Here is a 14927-nt window from a genome sequence, read left to right on the forward strand (position 1 = left end):
CCTAATTCATGCAGACGAGAGTATTCAGAAATAAATGTCAGAAACTTTAAAAGGTGCCCCATTTGAGTGTGTGGTGTGTGAATATGAATTTCCTGGTAACGTGATCATTATTATTTTAACTGATTTTGGAGAAATAAAAATTAAATTGGCTTTCTTGCTCTTGTAGTTGATGCAGAGAGATGTTTCCTCACTTTAAACTAGCAAATCTCTGCCTACACAAGAAATACAAGGGAAAAGTTGAGCAATTATTTAGAGAATTTGTATAGTGAGGATTGCCTTAAAAGCTTCCCTTACCCAATGTCAACATTTAAAAAAATTGTTTTAACTCAAACTGTATCTGAGACTTTATTTCTCTTTTTCTGTGACATGGGCAGAAATGCAGTGAGCAAGTCACTAACAAGCAATGCTTTTAAGTAATTGTAGAGAGCTGCATCTAAAGTCAGGAGGAGCTATGAGTAATGACTTTATTGTTGGTTTTCTAAATTTAGAAGTTTTGGTTGTTTAAACTTAATGCTCGACTAAGAAGAATATTCAAAAACAAGTTTTAAAACTTACAATTACTACAAATATGCACATGTGGTCATATGAAGTGGATAGATGGTAGATAAGTTATGAGCTGAATCAAAAGGTCATTTTTTTTCCTTTTAATGCTTTTACCGTTTTATAACAGTGGATGCTTACTGTATGCAACGTGTCCAACAACATTGAATCTGTATTGGAAAAGATACACCCAATTGAATGAAAAGGAAAGCAAGGAGCAATGATGACTTTGATCAGTTATTGTCCAAAATTGTATAAATGATAAGTTCAAGTGATTATGCTAACATAATTCTAATTAATGTCAAATTCTAAACAATATCAGAAATGTCTCCACACACCTTTTGCGTGGATAAATGCTTATTTATATACATGCAATATTAAAATGGTCTCAGAATTGGCTATGAAAATGCAAGTAATTAATCTGCCATACATTCTGGCAGGAATTTCAGGAACTCTTGATTAACTGGAACTCAGGATCTGCCTAAATTTCAAGTCATTGTCATTTTTAATATTTTGCAAAACATCTAAATCTAACACTTGGGGAAACAAGGCATACCAATATTTGAATGGCACACCTTTCAATATCATTAAGTTGTATCTTCTATTGCTCACAATTATGTGCCACCTAGAGGATGGGATAGGTCTACAGTAAATGTTTACAATGGTAAAGAGAGATTAAAAAATTGGTATTAGGAAATTTAAAACTGCGGAAATGATATAGATTATTTCACCAATAGATTATATTATTTGAATGCTGTATGTGAAACCATTTTTTGGCCTTGTGTAGTGTGTGTGGGGTTGTGTTGAGGAAGAGAAAGCATGCAAGAAGGGAGAGAGAAAGGATAAAAATCTAAGGATACTTGTTTAAATTCTTAAGTTGTTAAATTCTTGTTAAAGATACTTGTTAAATTCTCAAGTAAAGGTAACTAAATACAGGTTCTGTTATTTTGGTATTTGGGATAATAGCTTTTTTCCAACTTGGATTTTAAGAAATGTTTCCTTAATTACAGCAATAACAATTCCCTTTTTTTTTTTTAATGAAGTGGCTCATCTATTTTATTCAGTAAAACCTGGGGATTATAGCCAAACTGTTTTATGTCAACTAATTGACCTAAATAATATTTTAGACAAATTTAAAAACAAAACCTTGAAATAAGGAAAACGCAAATGTTCACACACCTAAAATTATATTAAATAAAGAGCCAAGTGCTTTCTTTAGTGTTCTATGAAGGGTAGAAGATTCCATTGAGGGATAACTACATAAAATATTTTTATAGCTTAATATATATCGTTTATATTTTTCTGTTTATATACCCATATATATTCAATTTTTATGGATTTTTGCTTTTTTATTTATAATTCACAAGGATCTGCATATCATTAAATGCCTCAAATTTTATGAATTCAAAATAATCCTCATATTTTACTTGTACATATCAAATTATTACATCAATGTTTACATATGGCTGTTTTCCATCTTTATTCCATAGGGAAAGGAATATTTAACCAAAAATTCTCAAACAACAAATAAGCAAAATGAATATTTCGCAACTAGCATGATGATTTAACCAGAGTTTAATAATGCTTTCAAAGTGATACTCTCATGGTTGATGGGGGGTGGGAGGGAGGGGAGGGTGGGTGATGGGTATTGAGGAGGGCACCTTTTGGGATGAGCACTGGGTGTTGTATGGAAACCAATTTGACAATAAATTTCATATATTGACAAAAAAAGTGATACTCTCATAAGATCAATGAAACAATTGAAATTCTTGCAGAAAAGAGACATTTAGATTCTGTGATTTAACATGTGACTGTGTGAAATTCATTTTTATTCATGTAGCTGCAAAGAGAATGTTTAGCATTTTTAAGGGAAGGAAACACAGACTTTAGATATCAATTGGAGGATGTAGAGGGCACTCCATTCTCATCATTTTACTATACCTTACGCAAGGTTTTTAAATAGTTAATAGGAACAGAATTAGAATCCAGGTCTCCTGACCCCATGCCGTAAATCTTTCTATAAAATAAAAATCAATTTCCCCTCTGATTTTATTTTAAGGTTATCAGGGAAAAATCAGTTTGAGTATTAAAGAACACTGAAAGTTGTGAAATGAAAGTCTGTGCTTCTTCAGGGAATGCCCAGTCCTGTGACCATCACAGTTGAAAGTAATATTTTTCTGCTCAGTCTTTTCCACCTTCAGGTTAAAGCTTGGGAAGTGTTTTGAAAATTTAACTGTTATTGGTTCACATAAAAACATTTTAACATTTTTGCTTAACTTTCATCATAAATTCTACACCCATAAGATTTCTTTAATTTCCTGGATACTTCCCTTTTAACTTTTAATAGATAGTTCATTGAAAAATATTCCTAAAAACAGATTTTGGTTTCCCTAAGTAAAACAGGTGAAATAAACATATAGTTTCATCTCTCCCTATATTCAGTCTTTTTGTGATCACAGAGAAGGTTTATGTATCCGCACACAAACTTTTTGTGTTTGTTTTGTTTTGTTTTGTTTTGTCACTCTAGCCTGTGAATAGTTCAGATGGTCAGGGAAGATAAATTTGTTTCACAAAGTTCCAAGCCTGCAACTGAAAATCCTAGCACTTTTATCTTTCTCGCCACTGATCAGACAGATCAGTGAAAATAAATGACTAAATCAATGGGAAACCATCATCATTACTGGGTAAAAGATAAACTTTCAAATGTATTCTTGGTGATGGTGCCTTATCGGTGCTGTCTCACCTAGGAGGAGCAACATAGTAATATAGACTGATTTCTCAATGACATTACATGGAAGAATACTGTGTTGTCTACGTGTGCCTGGGTTAATTGAAGTTCCAAGAATCTGTGATTTCGGACTGCTGTGTGTCTGGTTCAAAAGCTGAGGGGAGGGGCACCTGGGTTGTTCAGTCGGTTAAGCCTGCTCCAACTCTTGGTTTCAGCTCCGGTCATAATTTCAGGGTTCGTGGGTTCGAGCCCCACACTAGGTTCTGTGCTGACAGTGTGGAGCCTGTTGGGGATTCTCTCTGTCTGTCTCTCACTCTCTCTCTCTGCCCCTCCTCAGCTCATGTGCACGTGCATTCTCTCTCTCTCAAAATAAATAAACTTAAAAAAAAAAAGCTGAGGGGAAAGCCTTGTCTTAGAAAATGGCCTTCTTTAAACCAACTAAGACATGGATTTAACTGAAAAAAATGACTACATTTATAAGGCTCCCATAACCTAATTTCTTTGGAATATAGTTCAGCCTCCACTTATTGAGGGCCTACTGTACGGGAAGAACTGAAGTCATAACTACAGACACAGGACGAATGTGATATAGGTCCTGCCCTCAATCAACTTACAGTATAATTGGAGAGACAGATAAGAACAAACAGAAAAAAGAGTGATAGGACACCAGCTAGCCTTAACCTACGATAGCCACCATGTTACTGAACAAGGATGTCCAAAGAAAAAAAATCAAAAAGACTATACTTAGTCTTAATATGCCTTGCCAAAATTGATGGAGGTTTGCCATGACTAAGTCTTGGCAAAAAAATAATCTATGTTCTTAAAAAAGCATATGTTTTCATTGCTTCCCATATTAATTTTAACTCTGACAAAGATGTTTGATACTTGCGTATTATTAAGAACAAATATAGATGGTCCCATACTAATGAAGCCAATGGTTGATTCAGTCTTCATGGTCAGTAGGTAAGTTTTTAAGGAAATGTAACTGAATATACACTTTTAACATAAGTCTGAAATACCAAGTTTGTCTTTTAAGAAACCTAAATCTTCAAGGAAAATTCTATGGGAAATGTACAAAAGAGGAAAGAAATGGAGATAGTGATCAATATATGTAATATCTATGCAACAATGAACATTTACAAACTGCTTTAGCAAAATATATTTAAATTTAAAGAGGTAATTTTAAGTTTCTGTGTCCTATTTACTCTAATAATGAACATTTATTGAGCAGGTATGGCTGTGTGATAGAAAGGGACATAGGGCTGTTAGTGATAATGATGGCTTTGTGCTTTGACCTGTAGGAGACAACTGGCTGTTTCAATAGCTAATTCCTGCTGACTTTAGAGACCCATAAAGGGTCTGAGATTTTACTTTCTAAATTAAGCATGAATAATTGATACTAGAACTTGTTTTGGAGGGACTACATGAGGGCAGTCAATTTAACTTGTCCTATTTGTCCACATCAATAGCTGGCATTTGTCTGACCCACTGAATGGCTAAGCAATACTTACAGAAATAGGAGTGGAAAAAACATCCAGAGGTGTTGACAGGTATTTACATGGAAAATTCAGAAACTGGGGCCATCCCTTGCTGTTTCTAATACATTTTTTTGCCAAGATTAAGGGGAATAGATCAAATCATAGATCAAATCACGGTCAGAGCTGTCTGGCGGGGGATGGCAGATTCAGCAGTGTTAAATTTAGGACCCTTGTAACAGTTTGGGAGAGCCATTTTTTCATGTAAAACAGAGATGCCACAGGAGCCAGGCAAGCTGGGAGCTTGAATATACCATTACCATTTCCATTTGATAAATGAGGTCTACAGAACCCTGTCTCACATTGTTAGTCATTGAGTGTGAGTTGACTCACCCCAAAATGATATGTTCCCTGCATGATAGGGAGGTGACCAATCCAAAGTGCCGAGGGACACTTGCAAGTAGAGGCTGTCTGCCTTTTCCAGAGGCTTTTGTCAGCAATATTGTTAGTCACAGAGGCCTGTATTTCACAGATTTATTAGGAATGTGGGACACCAAATGTAGAGACTATGCCACAGCTTACTTGACAACTTCCAACACAGAGTATGGGCTAGGACCTCAGTCAAAGGATGCCAATTTTTGGATTAGCTGATATGAAAGTCCAAGTAATATATCCAAGTGAGTTACATACTGTCTCCGGTACCCACAGATTCTAGTAAGATGCTGGGCACCTTTTCTGTTGGTTGGAGTTGAATAGACTAGCGGTTTTTCTTTGACTGCCAGATGGATTAAATAATACAAATCTGCCCATATAGTCCCAAGAAACCTTATTTGATAAGCAGAGTCCTGAATTCTGTCAGGGTTTATCAGTCACTTTAATTTGTGTGTGTGTGTGTGTGTGTGTGTGTGTGTGTGTGTGTATGAAAACACCACAGTCAAGACATTGCTGATGGAAGCTTCTGACTTTGTCATAAACAGGATATCATTATGTAGTTAAAGTTTTGTGCAGCGGAGGGTAGAAGCATTCATACTGCCAACCTACTGATGGCAAATGGCTGAGGAATTCAGCTACCCCTGGAGATAACCTGTTGTAACTTGGGGAGTTACTGCAAATGTATATCCATGGTCATGACACATGAATATGAGTTTATCATTGTCCTTGGGGGCCAACAGGATACAAAAGAAGGCATTGACACAGTCCAGTGTAGTATAGAAATTGTTTAGTCTGTGCAATGAATTCAGTTACATGAACAGTTAGGGATAATCCATTCTGAGCTTCCAGTTCTGTCTTTTCCATTATTCATATTGAGCTGTTCTGTTAAGATATTGCATCTTGTACTACCCATGTGGTCTTCAGGTGTGTAATCAGAGCTGTGATTTCCTTTTCTTGTCCTGGGATTTTATACTGGTTTTGTTGGTGGACCATCTGGGAAGAAACAGAAAGAAGACTAGAAAGTGATTTGCATGTTCTATTAACACTTCTCTACATGTGGCCTTACCCAACTGTAGTAATCTTCTCAGGCACTTTAATGGGCGATGAAATATAAGCATTTAACACATTAATTTTTACCATACAGTCAAAGGTAAAAACAAGAAAATAGCACATTAAGTTGGCCCCAAAGTTTTATTCACAAGGTCATGTTAGCTTTCCTTTTCCATTGAACTCTGCTTTAATGCCATTAGCTAGATCTGACTATTCTATAGATCCAGGTGAGAAAGTGACTTGAGTATTCAAATCCAACACATATGTAAAAGTTTGATTTCCCCTTCCACTTGAAATTTCTAGCATACTCTGTTGGATATATATGTATCAGGTAGGGATAAGGATACCTTGACTTCTAATTATGTCTCACTTTATTTATTTATTTATTTATTTATTTATTTATTTATTTAATTTTTGTTTGATTTATTTTTTTTTTAAATTTACATCCAAGTTAGTTAGCATATAGTGCAACAATGATTTCAGGAGTAGATTCCTTAACGCCCCTTACCCATTTAGCCCATCCCCCCTCCTGCAACCCCTCCAGCAACCCCCTGTTCTCCATATTTGAGACTCTTTAATGTTTTTGTCTTCCTCCCTGTTTTTATATTATTTTTGCTTCTCTTCCCTTATGTTCATCTGTTTTGTATCCTAATCCCCATATAAGTGAAGTCATATGATATTTGTATTTCTTTGATTCACTAATTTCACTTAGCATAATACCCTCCAGTTCCATCCACATAGTTGCAAATGGCAAGATTTCATTCTTTTTGATTGTCAAGTAATACTGATTGTATATATATATACCCCATTTTCTTTATCCATTCATCCATCGATGGACATTTGTGCTCTTTCCATACTTTGGCTATTGTTGATAGTGCTGCTATTAACACTGGGATGCATGTGTCCCTTTGAAACAGCACTCCTGTATCCCTTGGATAAATACCTAGTAGTGCAATTGCTGGGTCATAGGGTAGTTCTATTTTTAATTTATGTCTCACTCTAAATCATAGGTCAAAGTAGAGGGGCAGAGAGGAATCAGGGAACAGGAAAGGAGAGAGACTTCATGTGTATTTTCAGTTTCAAATGATGTGGCAATAGCTTATGGCATAACCAAATGAACTTTGAATATTTTTGGTCCATTCAATACTCTGTATGTGGGGGAGTAAGGCCCTTACAGCTGATATGAGGCCCTCAAGGCTGTGTGGCTGACCAACATCATCTATTTCAGCCTTGGAAATCCTTGGATTCAGAAACCATAACCACACAGAATTTTTTTGCTAGTCAATCTCTGACTCAGTCTTGGCTCACAGACTGGTGACCCTCTTTAAGGACTCCATATTAATTTGGGGAATTAGCTTCCCCTTTGTCTAGAAAGCATCTCTAAAATTTTAGGGGCGCCTGGGTGGCGCAGTCGGTTAAACGTCCGACTTCAGCCAGGTCACGATCTCGCGGTCCGGGAGTTCGAGCCCCGCGTCGGGCTCTGGGCTGATGGCTCAGAGCCTGGAGCCTGTTTCCGATTCTGTGTCTCCCTCTCTCTCTGCCCCTCCCCCGTTCAAGCTCTGTCTCTCTCTGTCCCCAAAATAAATAAACGTTGAAAAAAAAAATTAAAAAAAAAAAATAAAATAAAATTTTAATGGTTTTAACATTGGGGCTGGGTTTTAACATAAGGGAATGGCTTTCCTTAACAGTGGTGGAGACTTCAAGAATTTATCTTGATTTCTTTGGATCTCTTTCTAATTCTCTTTCTAATTCTTCATCAGAATTCTAAACTCAATCCAGGACAGTAAGAGTTCAAATACTGGTCAAAGCCTCATTTATGGTTTACCAAAGGAGTTTTTCTATCTTTGCAAAATCTCCCCAAGAAAGTTAAAACTCCCTTATAGCTACCAGCACTCCCTGTAAAACAAACAAACAAACAAACAAACAAATAAACAACAACAACAAATAACTGAGTGATTTTACTGTTACTCCAAATGAATCTATTTAGCCTGATAGAATGAAGGAGAGGTATAGCCATAAGACAACCATTATTCCTTAATAATCAATGTGTTCCATGCCTTCTTCTTTCTCATGTGAACCAATGTTCTAATGATTCACTTGGGTTCTGTTATGGCATTCTCCCTTTCATACTCAATGTATGTGTTCATCCCTGAAATAGGAGGCAACTCTCTGCCTATCCAGTACAAATCTTAATCTTAATGTTAGTTGTAACTTGTGCCACAGATCAGAGGCTGGCCACCAGATTGGCAAGAAAGTCCTTCAACCTGGAGGAGAATTAACAACAGAACAGCATTTGGAATCTGTATTTTAACCTATTTCCTGTTACTTAGCTTACCCGACCTCCCTTATTCTTCTTGATTAACAAGCAAAAAAAGTGGAGGACCATTATTGCCCAGTTGATTATATAATTTACTACAGATTCCCACAGTCTTCCTTCAAATCCCATTAATGGACCTGCAAGGCCCTCATCCTTCCTTTTCAAGGAAAACAAAGCCTTGTCTCTGTCAACATCCCATCCTTACTACCAAAATTATCAAAAACCCTGAAGAGTTTGAGATACTACTCTGCATTTAAACTGACCTGAGAACCTGCCACAGATTCATGGATGCTGGCAGAAGACATTAGGGTCAGAGATAAAGGACAATTTATTATTCACAGCAATAGCAGTAGCAAGGGTTTCAGCATTTTTGCAATAGTTCCCTAAGCTCTAGTTTCCACAAGGCAACACCAAGGAGACCAGAGTTAAACATTTCAAGAAAGGGATCCTGAACTTAAGGAATGCAAAACCTTCATAATGGATAATAAGTATGTCTCCTTTTACTCTAGAAAGAGATACCAGTACTATCTTCTGAGGTTATTTGCTCTACAAACATCTTTTAAAAGAAGTTCAGGGGGTGCCTGGGTGGCTCATGAACAGCAGACTCCGGATTTTGGCTCAGGTCATGATCTCATGGTTTGTGAGATCAAGCCCTGTGTCAGACTCTGTGCTGAGCATGGAGCCTGCTTGGGATTCATTCTCTCCCTCTCTCTCTGCCCCACCCTCGCTCATGCTCTTTCTCTCTCTCAAAGATAAATAAATAAACATTAAAAAAAAGTTCAGAACAAAAAGAAACCAGTGCTTCTTTCATAAGATGTGCAGAAATGTGATAGACCCATGGGAAATTGTCTCCTAACAATGACAGAAGATTTCAATAAGTGCTTGTTTTGATATGCTCTTTATCTATGGTATGATATATATTTATCCTTGCTACTTCCTAATGATCTAATGCTTTAAACATGTACAATCTGAGACTGATGAATCTCTCACTAAGACAGAAATTAAGAAGGAAAATCTAAAGCAATATATTGTATTTCAAGTGCAACATTAGACTGTTAATTAGTTGCTACTGAATATTTGGGTTATGGTCTATAGACTGTAGTTATATAATGGAGGACAGATTTAAAGATTGAGCATTTCTATGTAGGAAGTTAAAACTTGAGTCCAAACCACAGGATATAAGAAATGTCTATTTTATGTAATTATAGTAGATTATAAATAAAAACCATTAAACAAAAATGGGGTATATTCATGTTTCCCACAGCCTTAATGTTCCTCCATTATTTTACAGTTTGAAGGGAGCTTAAACTTTTTCAAATAATCAGCAGAAAAAGGCTTATAGCTATTTTATTTTCCTTAATTGTAGACTGTTTCTTCAAGACTGAGCATAGCTATTATCTTCTCTAATATGCATCTCCCACAACCCACGCTGAGACACATGCCTTTCTCTGTGTTGGTGTAATGCCCAGGCTCATCTGTACCATATTATGACTTTACAACATCACACTGGCATGATATGTTTATATGTGTTTCCCCCCACTGATTTACTCTGAAGCTGCTTTCTTACTAATCTTCAAAAGCCTAGTGCCTAGTTCCCCGATTGATGCATGGTGGGCCAATATTTATGCAGGTGAACAAAAGGTAGCAATGCCGATTAACACTGAACTTACCTTTGGATTTTTTAGAAAATTGCCTCCCATAAGGAATAAATGAACCAAAGATATGCAGAATATTTGAGCTGGAATAATCTTTAAGAGTTCTGAATGGCCACTGGTTTGCTGATAGCCATGTTAAATATCCAAATTCCGATGCTTCTTCTGTTTTGTGACATCCTGAAGCATTTACAATTATTTCATATTCAATGTGAAATCTTAAAATTTTATAGCTTGTATACTTTTAAAAATTGATGAGAGAATCATAAAAATACAATCCAAGCCCTTGTTCAGTTATCAAAAGTTTTATCAAAAGTTGATCAATTATCAAAAGTTTCAATTATCAAAATTATCAATATTATTGATTATATTATCTAGGACAGCTTTCTCTTTTAACCCTCAGTTAGAAATTTCAAAGCCTTTGACTTTTCCCCTTTATCAAAGTGTTAGACTAAGGATGAGCATACCTCCCTTTCACCTTTTGCCCTGATGCACAGGTGCTGTTTTCTTCATTTCTTTGTCATAGTGTTTTTTTTTCCCCTGGTGTTCAGACATCTGCTGCCCATGCATGCCAACCTTTGCGTTTTGTATCCCTGCCCCACATCGGCCACTATTGTTATAACCAGTGCTGCCAACTCTGAAATCTGGTGCATTTCTCCCCTGCCTTTTTCTCCAATTTTTCAATTTATTCTGCATCCTATTGCTTACTCATGTTCTAAAAACAAAACACATGAACAAAAGTCTTTCTCCAAGGGTCAGCTACCTTCTGTGCCATGTACTTGAAGAATCAGATGAAATGACGGGCTCTCTGGTTCTTGTTGTGTTTGCTGGTTGTTCATGGGCTAGCTGCAATTTCATTTCAATTCAGGGGCTGTGGTTTTCTGGTTTTGTTCCAGAGCCAATTTGAAAATTTAAGAATTCTAAATTCTGAATTTTGATTAACCAGATTTTTACTATTTTCTTCATACTAAACAGGTCTTTGGTGACCATTTTGTCTCTACAAATGTGCCATGCTACATTAATGAGTACTTCAGAACCAATGAAATATATGTTATTTAGGAAGATAAAACGTTTGGACTGAAATAGATACAAGACAGATAAGGTTTTATGGGAAGATGGAAGGAAATGACTTTGGGTTGTTTGGAGCATGACAGTGGCAAGCTTGAACAAACAAAGGAAAATACAAATATATTGAACAATAGAAGAATATGAAAACAATGTAGGGACAAAGCAGCAATGTATAGACTGATAAAAACAAATAATTGTCTGTTATAATTAGGCTTCTATGGAAACACTGCACTATATAGAGGAAAAGCGTATATCTGTCTGTAATCAGACATAACTGGGTTTATATCTCCATCTGACTGTTTACTAGCTGAGACTGAAGTCAAATTTCTTAGTATCTCTACGAATCTTTTTCCCATTATGTAAAAATTTTGCATAATTATTGTGAATGTAGAATTAGATAATATGTAGAAATCCCTAAAACACTGGCACCATAAATTTTCATTCAGAAAGTGCTATGTTTTCTCCATACTTAATAATTTGAAAAGACATAATCATTTTAGTTTGTAACAGATGAAGTAAGTGTGCTTTCCAATTGTATAATTAACAAGTGACATTCATTCTTCCAGGCCACTAGGAGAATTTTGGATTTTTCAAAATAGTATATAGTAATGCAAGAAGCAAGCAGCAGATAATGAGCACTGAAAACTAATTAAAATCATACTTTTCATGACAATATTAAGTAGATACTTGAAAATAAATTTTGTACTATTATTAGGTTAGTGTGGTGTAAAACTTTCCCCCAAGAATTAAAACTCAGGAAGTGAAAAATTCTTTTTCTACTTTGGCTGAACAAAGAAAGCTGAAAAGAGCATATATCCCACCTGAACAATAAGAAAGACCCAGGTGAACTACAAACTCATAACTTTTCTTGAACCCATCAGAAAGCTGAGTTTATAATGCAAGCAAATATCCAGAATTGCTAACCCATGGGTAGATTCCTCTATGTAGAAATGGGTCATGGGGATGGTGTCATATGTGGAAGAGAACAAAAGAATACCTGATCACCATACAAGTAGCTAAAAAGAAAGCAGCTACAATTTTAACAAACTGCTAAAGACTGAATGGGGGTCGAATGACAATGTAGAACCTCTGTAATCCCTGACCCAAGGGAACTTTGAACTCACCAGTGCCTTCACATGGACCTCCATCAGGTGCTGCTAAGAAATACTAGAAGCAGGTAGAACATAAGATGGAGCTTCCCTCAGTAAAGTAGGTGCAGAGTAGAGGATTCACCACCACTGTAGGTAAGGCACAACATCCTACCCTCTCCAAACCCCCAGCTTCCATCCTAAGCAGTTCTAGAGGACATTGAAGTCTTTAGTTCACCAAACAAGATAAGTTCAATGACCCCCAAACTAATGGGCTTAGCATAGAAGGGGCATTACCCATGTCCAGATATAAATAATTTTCATCAGTTTCAGTTGTTTTACACTTGATGTTTGGCATTGAATAAAAAATGACAGGCTATACAAAAATGCAAGGAAATAAGAACCCATGGTCAAAAGTCAAAACAATGGAGAAAGCCAGATTTAAAGATGACCCAGAGTTGGAATTATCAAATAGGGACTTTAATATGACTGTAGTTAATGTGTGAAAGGGCCTAATGGAACAGATGAACAATACACATTAATAGAGAATTTCAGCAGAAAAGTGGAAACTATAGGAAAGATTCAAATGAAGATGCTGGAAATAAAAGGAAATGTTATCACAGATCACAGATTCCTTCAATGTGTTTATTAGTTGACTCAGTTTATCTCACAGAAAAAAAATCTGTAAACTTGAAGACAGGTCATTAAATATTAGACAAACTGAAAATAAAGTAAAAAAAACAAAAACAGAGTCAAAAAGAGTAAAAGGAAAACAAAAATAAAAATATCAGAATAGAGAATCCAAGATTTCTGGGATAATATCCAAAGTTCTACTATACATATAATTCTAGAAAAAGGAACAGAGAGAGAGAAAGAGAGAGAGAGAGAACAAGCAAAAGAAATATTTGAAGACATAGAAGAAACTCTCTTTATAAACACAGGCAATGAACTAGATTTTTCCTGACATTTTTTTAAGAATAATGAAAGTCATGGAGCCCCTGGGTGGCTCAGTCAGTTGGGCGTCCGACTTCGGCTCAGGTCATGACCTCACAGTTCGTGGGTTTGAACCCCACATCAGGCTCTGTGCTGACAGCTTGGAGCCTGGAGCCTGCTTTGGATTCTGTCTCCCTCCTTCTCTCCCTCCCCTGCTCACACTATCTCTCTCTGTCTCTCAAAAATAAATAAATACAAGAATAATCAAAGTCATGAAATCACATATCCAAGAAGTCAAGAGAACTCCAAACAAGATAACTATACAAAGTCCACATATGTTAAAAAAAAAAAGGAAAGAAAGAAAAAAAAAAGGTTTTTCATGTGGTACAAATAAAATACCAGACAGAGAGGTACCTGGGTGGCTCAGTCAGTTAAGCATCCAACTCTTGATTTCAGCTCAGGTCATGATTTCAAGGTCACAATATCGAGCCCTGAGAAATCAGATCATGACCTAAAGTTCGTGAGATCAAGCTCTCTGCTGGGTGTGGAGCTTGCTTAAGATTCTCTCTCTCTTTCTCTCTCTCCCCTCTCTCTCTGTCTCTCACTCTGCCTCTGCCTCTCTCCCTGACTCATGCTCTCTCTCTAAAACAAACAAAAAAATACAAGACAAAAACATGGATCTACTTAAAAACATGAGAAACGTCAGTAACGGTAAAAATAAAATTAAATATCAAGGATTTTAAAAAGTTTTAATTGCTCTAAAAGATAATTGACTATCTAAAACACAATAGAAACAATATATTTGGGGCTTTGTAACCCATCTAAAAGTAGAATATATGTCAATGATACCTCCAGAATTATACACAGTGTAATAATGTTTATTTCACTTATTTTGAATTCCTTGCCATTTGAACATTTGTACATGTATGTGAACAAATAACATAGTTTGTGCAAATAGCATTTTACATCATTCCAAAGTGTTGATGCACATTATTTCCTTTGATCTTCATAATAAACTTACCTCCATGCAGAGTTAGGGTGACTGCCTTCTATGAATAAATTTAACAAATGGTGTATCCTTAGGTGGTACTACAGAGTATTTAAACCCTTATAACTTGAAAGGAAGTATAACTTTGGCCCCACTTCATCTAGTCTTCATTAAAAGCTTATTTATGTGAACTAGCATTTTTTGGAGAATTGACTGTTGCCCCAAGGTCCAAAATTTAGCTAATCCCAGTTGCCAAGCCCACAATGTAAATGAGTAATGTGGGTTTGGGTAAGACACAAGGTCATAGGGGAAGGTAGAGTAATGGAAGTGATGGGCATCCATGGATACAAAGGTGCTACTCAAAGCACGTTTTGTAGGCCAGATTGTTTTTCAAAGTGTTTCATACTGGACCCTGAGAAATGTAGAAAGTGAGAGGAAACATGTAGAGAGTTTTATAACAAGCTGGAAGTAATTTATGTCTGTTAAATTGAATAAAAGAAAATACAGGCTTGTATTTTTAAGTCTTTTAAGTTTCTTTTTTTCTAATAATTTATTTATAATTATATTTTTAAAAACTGATTAATGAAGGGGAGGATTTATAAAAAAAACAAAAACTGGTGCTTCACTGAAATTAGTTTGAGAAGTACTGTTCCCTA

The 14927-nt window shown here is 36.0% G+C and overlaps 1 protein-coding gene across 3 annotated transcripts in view; it reads left to right on the forward strand.

Moving 5' to 3' along the window:
* FUT9 (fucosyltransferase 9) overlaps positions 1 to 14927 on the forward strand; it is a 201227-nt gene that overhangs the window by 1833 nt on the left and 184467 nt on the right. The window lies entirely within an intron of this gene.

Source organism: Prionailurus viverrinus, chromosome B2 (genome assembly GCF_022837055.1).
Source record: "Prionailurus viverrinus isolate Anna chromosome B2, UM_Priviv_1.0, whole genome shotgun sequence".
Lineage (NCBI taxonomy): Eukaryota > Metazoa > Chordata > Mammalia > Carnivora > Felidae > Prionailurus > Prionailurus viverrinus.